The sequence below is a fragment of the Aptenodytes forsteri genome, unplaced genomic scaffold (genome assembly GCF_000699145.1).
Source record: "Aptenodytes forsteri isolate BGI_AS27 unplaced genomic scaffold, ASM69914v1 Scaffold321, whole genome shotgun sequence".
Lineage (NCBI taxonomy): Eukaryota > Metazoa > Chordata > Aves > Sphenisciformes > Spheniscidae > Aptenodytes > Aptenodytes forsteri.
The window spans coordinates 115605-125392 of record NW_008795030.1 but is presented as its reverse complement, the minus strand read 5'-3'; the positions used below and the strand labels follow the sequence as shown (position 1 = coordinate 125392).

General features: G+C 47.9%; 1 protein-coding gene across 1 annotated transcript in view; it reads left to right on the top strand.

Moving 5' to 3' along the window:
• The window catches only part of EPB41 (erythrocyte membrane protein band 4.1), an 89127-nt gene continuing 79339 nt past the window's right edge, over positions 1 to 9788 (top strand). The window contains exon 1 of the mRNA XM_009276178.1: positions 1 to 304. The gene's annotated coding sequence lies outside the window, so the exon portion shown is untranslated. The remainder of the gene's footprint in view (positions 305 to 9788) is intronic.

Here is a 9788-nt window from a genome sequence, read left to right as displayed (position 1 = left end):
CCACTTGGTGTTTACATTTCTAAGAAGTGGCTCAACGTGAACGTCCGGTTCCACCTTCAGTTCTGGGAAGAGTCAGACACCGAAGTTCGTTTATGTGAACTCTGTTGCGGCGCTCATGTAAAATACAAGTGTGAGCACTTGGCTTTGTGGCTTGAGGGATTTTTCTGGTGGGTGTGTGGGGTTTTTCATGTTTAGCTGGAACTGCTTATTAACCAGTGTCTCTTCTCCTTTCTCTTCTATACACTGCCCCGTGATGGATTTCGGTGCCTCACCTGCGCGGTTTGCCCGGCTGTCTCATCTCTGGGTAAGTACCTGCTTCGTTAGACCAGTGAGGGGAAATAGCCGAAATTAATCACTTGGACTTAAATAATGAACTGACTTGTTTATTCTGTCTTAAACTCTGGAGCATTGATTGTTATCAAACAGTGGGATTTATCTTGTGTGTGTGTGAAGATTTTGGATATTGAAAAGCACTTCATATAGCAAGTTCTAGGCCAAGTTTATAGTGTGAAAAAGCCCCCAGCAGCAGTTTTTCTTGCCAGCCTGGCCTGCGGAGCGCTGACCCGGTGATAAAAGCATGCTAAGCGCCAGCAAGTGAGCAAATGGAAGTGAAAATATTTTTGGTAGTGGAAAGCAATGCTCCCTGTTTCTCCCCAGATGCCTCCTGACAGCTGTTGATGGTAAATCAGTGCCGTGGTTGTGTAAGGGACTCTCTGAAGGCCGGAGCGCAGCACTGGGCTGGCTTCCCCTTTGCAAACCTGCAGACGCCCGGGGCTTTGCAGGGTACAGAGAGGAGTCTGAGGCCCGTCTGGCAGGAGAGGAGGGGAGATGCATGTTGAGCTTGGAGGAGTGCGGCAGGCACTGATGTTTCCAGCTTGCGTTCACGGAGATCCTGCTTTGCACAGAGGGAAGATCGTCCTGGTGGGGTGGATTCTCATGGTTTCCCAGCAGAGGTTTGGTGTCTGTCCCTGAGCCTGCCTGTGAGGTGCTGTTTGTGCCTCTCAAAATAAGGTGTGTGTGCTCAGGGTGGAGGAAAGAAAGGGGTCTCTCCTTGGTAAAGCTGGTTCTCTGGATGCAGTGGTGCCTTTGCATTGAGGTTGCTGTCTCTGGAAACTTCACAAGTTTTTAATTGACCTTTTTTTTTTTTTTTTTTTTTTTTAAATTTAAAGTATTCTCCTGCTAAGCTTTCCCCTTTCCTGTCCATTACCCCCACTTCCCCAGTAATATCCTCTTCTCTCCCAGTAACGGAGAGGACTGAGCGTATTTAGAGCAGCTCTGCTCCGTGCCCGAGCGCTCGATGTACTGCCAGTCACTGATGAAAGACTTGAAGGGAAAGCAGAGGAAGGTGCTGGGAACAGATTGCTTTATTCTTAAACTCAGCATTATTATACCATGCCTCACAGGGGAGGGCAGGAGAGATGAATCAAATCCAAGCATAAACCTGTTGTTCTTACACAGAAGTAAGTGAAGCACTATATTTGGAAGCTGAGCAGCTGTCTCCTGTCTGAATGAGCTCTTCTTTGCTACCAAGTCTCTAAAAGAAGGATCATTAATTAACTGGAGAACCTGCCTTGATCAGAGGTGCTGAGCTCCCATCAAACACCCAGCAGTCATTTGAACGCAGAACAAAACTCCTCCGCACAGAAGGTGTAACTACAAGAAGTGCAGGCTGGGAGGTCGTGTTTGGAGCAAAATGCAAGTGCTCACTTGCGTGACTGTCGGAGTGGGTTAGCGAGAGGCATGCCTCTCCCAGCGCAGTGGCTGTAGCTGTGCCAGGGTGTCCTGGATCAGGTGAGCGGCAGCAGGGTCTTCCTCCTTCGTGCTTGAGCAGGACGCAGTCACCCATCTGGTCACAGATGGGTGATGTCACACCTGCTGTGTGACAAGTCTCTGGTCAAGGGTGAATTTCTTCCTTGGGGAAGGCTGGTAACCTGAACAACCCCTGGTTTGCTCTACCCAGAGCAGTCTCACTGCGACTTTTGTCTGCGCAAGCGGTCTGTTGTCTTTCATGTACTGCACAGAGAGTAGAGAATTGCATTTCAATGGTCCTGCTTATTACAGGCTTTGGGGGTTTTGACCCTGATACAAGGTGAAATTTGCTGCTTGCTGAATACTTGGTGTTAATCTTGGTCAGCAAACAAGAAAGCTAAGTGGTACCTTGTTAGCAATGGCAAAGATAAAGGTTGTGTGGTACAGTTTCACTGGATCAGGGACAGCCCTGACCTTCATCCAGCAGAGAAATCGGCAGGCTCAGGTTGCCTTTCTATCTTTAAGCCTGGCTTATCTCTTAGGTAAACATAAAATGCATAGGAGCTGTAGTAAGTGAATCTCCTCTCCTGGCCTGATAAGAGTGTTGGGCATCGGTTCTAAAAGTAACACACCAGCAGCTTCCATGAAGGGATGTGCTGTGAGAAACTGGAGGGCAGAAACCGCGAAGAAAAATGCTGAAGGTGCAAGTGCGGCAAGAGGAGCCTGTGACATTTGAGGTTGTGCTCTTGATCTTCGAGCTAAGATTCACATATGTTGCCATTATTTGAAGCCTGTCAAGAAATCCAAAGTGAGGTCATGCGCGCTGGCTGAAAAAGTGTTCAGAGCTATCTTTGTGGCAAAGGAGGTGGTAAGCGCAGTGTGTCCGTTAACGGGCTGCTGCTGGGCTGCGTCTGTCCATACGTTGGCACTGGTGATGCTGGGAGCCACGTGTTGTGATCTAAAGTTTACCTGTACGTGAAATTGTTTCTTTCTATCCCTTAATTCACGGGTCACCTAGAGAAGGGCATTGCTTCATAAAGCCATTGAACAGCAGTTGCGTTGTGAACTCGGGGTCTCACCTTAATTCTTATTCACATGTAGCTCAGAGAGGAAGAACAAGTAAGGTCTCCTGCTTTTCTACCTTTCAGTGAGATTTTCTGCCTTGAACCTCTCCTGGAAATGTGGTAGCAGGGTATCTCTTTCGCTTGTCCCATACCTTTAGAAGAGACCATCAGAATCTCATGCGGTGTCAAGTTCTAGGGCTGGCTTAGCTCGGTGGTTTCATTTTAACGCTTTGCAAATAGTGAAATAGTTCTCATTGTGGTGTTTAAAATAGCAGTGCTGCCTTCTGAATTACCATCTAATTAAATGGAAGCAAAAACTCAAAAGCAAGTGAGCTTTCTGCATCTCTTGTTGCATAAGAAAAGCTGTTTTAGTTGACCTAAAAACCAACATTGAAAAACAGCTTCAACAGAGATGCTTTCCTCCTAGCTCTGTGGGCAGTTTGTAGCAGTTGCTACTGTTCTTGGAGAGCCATTCATGCGGTGGCAGCTGCAAGCCCTCTTCAAAACAGTTGCTCCTTTGAGACTTGCTTCCCTTTTACTTGATGGTTGGAGGAACCCTGCTGTGGAGACAAATAATTAGAAAGAAAAGATGGCAGCTTAATGATTATTAGCTTCTTTCTGATGCAGTCTGCGGTGAAAGCTGAATGCAGGGGTGAGATCCGGCTAGTGAGCATCTCAAAGCTGTTGCTGCGCCTCTTGCTGGAAAGATTTACCATGTACACCATGTTAACTTGCAGCCTCTGTGGACCTGCAGAACGCGCTGAACTAACAGAGTTATATTATTTATTTCAGTTACAAACCTTTTTCAGAGAGGACGACTCTTAGCAATTAACTGTGACAATGGTAACAGTTCGGATGAAGCATGCTTCCTGCCCTCTCCTCCCAGGCTCTCCATGCATACCCACAGCTTTCCTCTACAGCTTCTGATTTCCCCCCTTCTCCCCTCCTCCAGTACTTCAGTTCTGCCTATAAATCTGAACTGCTTTGGGTTTCTTTATAAAATGAGCATGGAAAGATATGACCTTAAATAAAGCCTCAAAATGCCTTATTTTGTAAAGCTTCAGAAAAACTGGCAGCAACGTGATGCTATCCTCTGGGATTTTGTCCCATTGATATTAATCTTTTTGAAGCTGGTATCCATGACTGCCAGTTTCAAAGGTTAATATACTGCAATTCAACCAGCCTGAGTTCTTCTCAGCCAAAAGCTGAGAAGTCTTTTTTTTTCTTTAATTTGTGATATGGAAATGTGCACCAATTAATCATTGCGCACCTGCAGAAGTGCCTCTCTCAGCAGACTTTGGCTGTGCTGTATTAGGTTGTGGGATCATCTGTAGAAAGGACTCGGGGTGATGAGTCTGATCCAGTTAGTAGCTTAAGGCAAACCCTGCAAGGTCCAAGGAGACAGCAGGTAGGGGAAACAGCACGGACCAAGGTGATGTGGAGCTTCAGCTCTTATTTTGGGAAGAAATAAGGTAGCCCGTGCTCTGTTTAGAAGTTGTATTTGCTCTCCATAGCTAAAGTCTTAATTAAACAAATGTTAGGTCTTGCCAGGTGTCCCTCGCTGATGTGCAGGTCTAGCCTGCAATAACAAACTGCTGTCAGTTGTCTAGTGCTGGGTTCATGGCTTGGGTGAATTTTCTGCCCGGCCTTTGGATTAGAAATGACGTGTTAGTACAGGCTGGGGGGCCCTCTGCCGGGTACGTAACTCTAAATTACTGCTAGGTATGCATTGGTCCTAAATAAACCCTGATCTTGAAACTTTCCTTCCCCAAACCAAAGAGCTCTGAGTATTTTGAGGTGAAGGGATGCTCTTTGCCCAAAGTGGGAAAGTAACAGTATTGAGTCAAATCTGCGCTTGAGCAGCCTTTGGGCTTCACCTAACCGGTGCCTTTCTGGGGAGAAGCTGCAGCTCAAAAAACGCCTACCTGGTGTTATTTAAATAGACCAGAGCCTCTCCTTGCTGCAGTTTGACTTCTCATCCGTGCAAGGAGTAAATCAGCCACTGACACCCTTTGTTTGTGGTGTGGCTCTTCTGCCTCCCTGCCTTCGTACTGGTCCCTAGGTGGCACTAACTTATTTTTGGGTTTATTTCAACAAAGGCTGCATAGCTGAGCTTGTCCCCCGCTGAAGTGACAGCTGCGTCTCTGGCCAAGCTGGCTGTTCGTGTTTGGTTTAGGAGGCTGGTGCAAGGGCTTGAACTTCCTCCTGCTGCCCAAACATAGATGTTTCCAGCAGCGCCTCCTGGAATTTATTAACGAGGGGCAGGGAGTCGAGCACTCTCCGTGAGCAGCACGCTCCTCTATTTTTAGTTGTGTCCTCACTAAGGACTGCTAGGGAATGAAAAACTGGTAAATGCTTGAAATGAGGGAGAGCTCACGACCTGATGGAGGTCGGCGTGCCATTGGGCCGGCTGTGTCTCTTGCAACGGCTCTTTCCATGGTTCAGTCCATTTCTCGGGCTGTTTCTGGAGCTCAGGCTCATGCCACACTGATTCTGCCTTTTCCTGAGCCTGCACTACTTGTATTCACAGCATTGCCTGTAATCTATTCTCCAGGCTTTTTTAAGCACTTTCTAGATCCTTTAAGTGCAGCCACTTGTATGTTTAATACTTCCTACCCATACTTAAGGGGAAAAGTACTTCTCTCTCAATGTAGAAACATTCACAGTATGAAAACTCGATCCTGCAATCTGAAGCTGACCTCCTCTAATCTTTAAATGGTGCATCTTGGCAGAAAAGTGATTTACGCACTGTCTCTAAGCCCTGGAACAAAGCCATTTCCAGGAAGCTGTTCTTCCCTGCACTGGCATGCAGCCTGGAGAGAGCTGATGCTCCTTGCCATCTATTTTATTCCTCTTTCCTCTTGGAGCTAGTCTGCTGTGCTGCAAGACACCGACTCAAGTGAACATCAACTTCACGCAAACCGATAAAACCCACGGTGGGAGCTTTTTGCATAAATGAACCAGATTCTGGGTGGGACGGGAATTCCTAGGTGTACAGGCTTAGTTGTCCGGCCGTCCCCTCTGCCTTCCCCATCTCCCCAAAAGGCATCCGCATAAGCCAGGCCAGTACCAAAAAGATGTAGTGGCTCGAAAACTGGATTCTTCTGCCCACAGGAAAGAACATGCAGTTTTAGTTTGGTGACAATGGCCCTTGAAGGGCACAACTCCTGCTGTTAAAACAACCAACAAAGGAAAACTCTCCAGTAGGAAACCACACAGAAAAGGATAGGAGAAGCGGCTTGGATTTAGCAAAACTTGAGGCCAACTGCCATGATGCCAAGTGGGATTACAATAGCAAAATCACTTAGTCTCTTTAACTACGGAGGGTGCTGCTTGGCCCTTTAATAACTTGCTCAACAATGAATCGATTGTTGGTTTTGGGGAGTGCTACAGTGGGCTGGACTAGATTTAATCTTTGGTTAAATACTTGATACAGAGCCAGGTAAGTGTAGATGTTCCAGGTTGCCTTCACTGCGCACACGCATGTTGTAGCAAAGCGGTGCAGCGTGTTCTAGTTCTTCATGAAAATTTCTTGAGTTTGCAATTCAGCCTGTCGGAGGCTTTTTCTGGCAGTGAATTCTGCTGTGCCTGCCGCTTTGTGTGCCAAATCGAGGGGTGAGCATGGGAGAAACGCAGCGTTAGCTGGAGCACCCCTTCCTTCTAGGTAAATCATTAACCTGAAATATCTTTGGTCTAGATCAGCGTTTTACAGTAAAACGAAGCTTGTGAAGCCAAAGGGAGATTTCCTTTACACCTCATCCTGGCCTTCTGCTATCAGCCAAATCAGCGCTGCTGATGGTGACAGTAAATCTCGGAAGAGGAGCCAAGGGCAGAGGGCCAGTAGCTGGCAAAACTGAGCCACCTGCTCTCCTCCCACCTTGTTTGCTCTTGTGAAATGGCTGCTGCTGCTCTGGAGACTGTCACTTGCTAGCAAAATGTGTGAACGTGGCACGTAAACTGAATATGCCTATTGTGTGTGTACAAACGTATGCGTAATATAGACACAACCAGCTTATTTAGAGCAGTAGTGAATAAATGATTCGGTTGACCAGCTTAATTTCTTTGTTTTCCTAGAACTTGGTGTAATCCTGAGTATTTCTCTTCACCTTAAATCCTGTTTGCTTTGGGGGAGGGAGCACCGATACCGGTGTGATGCACGATGTCTTTGTTTAGATTGGGAATTCCTCACGTAGAGAAGCTCCTTGGGGTGAGGAGAGCTCTGTGCAGTTCATTATTTGTGCCAGTAATCCTCTAGGCACAGTGTTCACCGGCACTGGTATAAGTTGGGAGCCCTGTTCTACAGCAAATCCTACCAGCAGTGCATCCTGCGGGGCCCTGCAGGGCACCGGATCACCTTACAAAGGGTTTTGTGGCTTTTTTTTTTTTTTTTATAATGAAGAACTTACTTGAGCTGGATTTAACCTACTGTCTAGATGCCCTTAAGATGCTAGAGCGCGTACTTCTGGGCTGCTTGCTAGCTGCATGCACATTTAACAGGCAGAGCGTAGGGCTTGGCATCGTTCTCCATTGTGACCCAGTTGGTTTGCACTGACCGAGTCCATTGGGATCTGAGCACTCACCAAGTGGCCTTTCAGCTTGCAAGGAACAGCTTCTGCCTTAGAGACCGCAAACGCATGCCTAAAATGAATATAATTCCTCTCCTTATTCCTATATCCAGCAGCTGAATACCAAGAAATCCTGACTTATTGAAATAATTCTCAATCTTTAATTGACTCCTATAAAGCGACTTAAACCAGCTGTAACTGGGAGAGTTCTTTAAATATTTGCAATCCGAGCTTGGCATGGGGCAAACTGTTCTTATAGTGAAGAATTCAAGAAATTTCCATTACTTCCTATGGGATTTCAGAGGTCAGTTTGGGGCTGCGTAGGAAGGAAAAGGATAGAAGCTAAGCCAGCGATTTACAGCAGAAGTGTGGTGTTGATGGTAGTATTTCCATATGCGAAGGGCGTTGGTTTTGGTTTTTTTTTTTCTTTTTTCCTTTTTTCTGCTCCCTACAAAAGGATTGCTTTGGCCTAGGTTCAAATCTCCCTGCCCCAGAAGAACACTTTCAAGGCACTCTCATGGCACAGACCATGTGCCTCTTTTCATGTCTGATGACTCTACTGCTCTTAAGTTTCCCCTGCCATTCGAACTCCCGGCCATTTGTTTGGGGTCTGAAGAGGCAGCAGTGTCCTTTGCCCTCGTGCACAGCATGTACGGCAGCTTACGCTAGTGTTCCCCGTGGATAAATGCTTCACCTGGGAAATAATGGCTCAAAATACGGGAGCTGCTGCTCTCTGCACTCACATGCTGATGGGGTTGGGGATCATCTGGTGCTCTGAGCATGGTGGATAATGTGCGGCGTGGTGTTAAATCACTGTTTTGATGAGAAGTTTTCGTTGCTCTGGTCTCTCTTCCATGTAATCGGCCGTCGGTCAGCGTGTGTGCATGTTATGATGAAGCAGCGTGGTTTTGTTTCCTTGTTTTTCTTAATTGCAAGAAGTTGTTGCCAACCCCTCGCATCCAAAAATTGTGGCTTCTTCGCTCGGTGGTTTTCTCCTTAAAGCCCTTTGGACTCGCGTTTCTCTTCTGACACAGCCTGTTTTCACCACCATCTGTGGGTGAGCAGTAGCAATGGCAGCAGTTATTGTGGTGGGTCAGCACCAAACATCTGAGCCTCCTCCATTCACAGCCCGGGGTATTAAAATGTGTTAATTTAATGCCGCGAGGAGTGAAGTCGGAGCTTCAGGGCATGTTTCAGGGGAACTGCCCACCCCTGGTGTAGGAGCAGCGACTTACAGCCACCAGACCTTTCCCAGCCTGTGTCTTTGAATCAGATGTGCTCATCTGAGTCCAAGGAAACCACCAGATAGTCCGGATTTAAGGCGCAAACACCTCTCTTCCCTCCCATTAAGGAGCTTTTTGCAAGTGATCTCAACACCGAGAGAAGGGGGGAGCTGCCCCGTTCTGTGTGTTTTGGCAGAGCTGAGTGTCATAGACATACAGAGGAGAAGGGGTAAATAGCTGTGAGAAGTGAATTAATTATTCTGGAAAATTGGGTTTGTTTGGCTCCCATTTAGCGCAAGTGTCCTTAGTGTGTGAGTGGTCCTTGCTAGGTCGGTACTAGTGAGGGCTTCAGCGTGAGCATGAAGCCGTCCCAACCAGGGTGTGCATCAGCCCAGGGTATTACCTGCTGATGAAGAGGTAGGACGGTTGCACTTAATGCAAGCAGAATAACGTGCCCGATAGCTTAATTCTCTTTGGGAGGCAAACGGAGATGCCTCGGTGCCATGCGTCTTTTGGCGTTGTGTAAATATTTGAGAGGGATTTGGTCCCCCCGAGCTGGTCAGGCTGGCGTGCTGGCAGCAACCTTGCTGGAGCCCTGTGGCAGTGCTGACGAGAAGCTGGGCAGTGTTTTGCTCCTGTGTACGTAGCTGGGAGAGCTGGACAGCTCTGGTTGACAAAAATAACTTATTATAATTTGGCTGTAGGTGAGGAAAAGCCACTCTGTGCTGTTACATGCAGTTTCAGAGCGGTGGGCAGGTCGGTCTCCTCTGCGGGGTTGTGCTGGTGCTCCTGTTTTTGCACGTTCACCAGCGTGGCTCTGGGGTTTTCTTGCTGACCAAGCGCTCGCCATCTCAATTGTCCCTTTATCGGCTTGGCACCCTGTCGACTGAGCCAGTACCTGTTCGGTTCCTAATGGCCTTACGTTTAAAAAAATAAAGAAAACCCTGACACCACCACCCCTCCCGCCCCGGGTCCTCGCTTCTGAGCTGGGCCACAACTTTCTCTGGGAGACAGCGAACTGTACTTAAAATCTAGGTCACGGAGGGAGAAGAGAGCACCCCGCTGCCGCTCGGCCTTACCGGCAGGCAGGGCCCCTCCTGCCCCTTTCGTACCGGTTCCGGGCGGCGCCAAGTGATCGTGGCCCCTTCCTTCCCCGCCATCGGCTTAGCGCCGGGCCGGCGGGGAGG